Genomic DNA, 949 nt, shown 5'->3' with positions numbered 1-949 from the left:
CAGAGAACTGCAGGGTTTGATCTGGCATTTAAACAGCAGCTTATTAAACAAAACAAAACAACGAGTTTACAACAAGTCCTGTTTAAGTGCTATTTGTCTGGATCAACTCATTGATTCAGTCACCTTTGAGAAGGAATCCTTGCAAACACCCGGCAGTTTTAAACACAGCTCTGTTGTTTAAGGTTAGCAATGCTGTCAGTGCTGTAGATAAGAAACAAGAGCAACGTTTTCTACTTGTTAAAGTCATTTGCAAGTGTGTTTGTGAGTTACACAAAAGAGACGTATTATTTGACTGCCTTAGCTCAAAAACATTGTTACAATCCCTCTGCAACATGAACCACGTCATACTGCACAGTACTGGCCAAATATTTCTGTAGTATATTCAGTTAAAAAAGGCTATATCACACAGTCAGCCAACAAATACAACTTTGTAATGCCTGTTTGTGAACAATGAGGTCACGCTGAGCTGTGACCTTGAACTACAGCACTGTTTTAAAAACACACACTATGCCATTATATGGTTATTAGAGGTGCTGGTGACCCTTATTTCTTTTTAAATCTCAGGCCTTATCTGCAAGTATTAAATGTCTTTTAGGTGTAAATACAGTACCATTTTAAATAAAAACACCTTTTTACCTTTTTCTATTTATTGCTTTTCACCTAATTAATAAAAACCACAATATTCAAAAATATTACTAAGAGAATGGCTGTTACAGGAGCCCTCAACTTCAAGGATGATAAGGATAAATTGTCAAAAAAATGAATTCATTTCCTTTAACCCATCACCTGAATGCCGACTGCTCACGTCTCTCACACATGACTGCAGTCCATTAAATGACCTGTCACTTAACCAGCAGGGTTGGCTGCCCACACAGCGGCTGCTGTGTTCAGAGCGGTTAATCTCTGTCACTGCGACAAACGGTGAATTTTGCTCACATTCAAACAGGAA

At 38.0% G+C, this 949-nt stretch overlaps 1 protein-coding gene across 1 annotated transcript in view; it reads right to left on the bottom strand.

Moving 5' to 3' along the window:
• Positions 1–949, bottom strand: part of ddb1 (damage-specific DNA binding protein 1) — a 33052-nt gene that overhangs the window by 1990 nt on the left and 30113 nt on the right. The window lies entirely within an intron of this gene.

This window comes from Cynoglossus semilaevis, unplaced genomic scaffold, assembly GCF_000523025.1.
Source record: "Cynoglossus semilaevis isolate Cse_v1.0 unplaced genomic scaffold, Cse_v1.0 scaffold1431, whole genome shotgun sequence".
Classification (NCBI taxonomy): domain Eukaryota; kingdom Metazoa; phylum Chordata; class Actinopteri; order Pleuronectiformes; family Cynoglossidae; genus Cynoglossus; species Cynoglossus semilaevis.
Note: the sequence above shows the minus strand (reverse complement) of the source record. Positions and strands in the feature narration are given on the sequence as shown.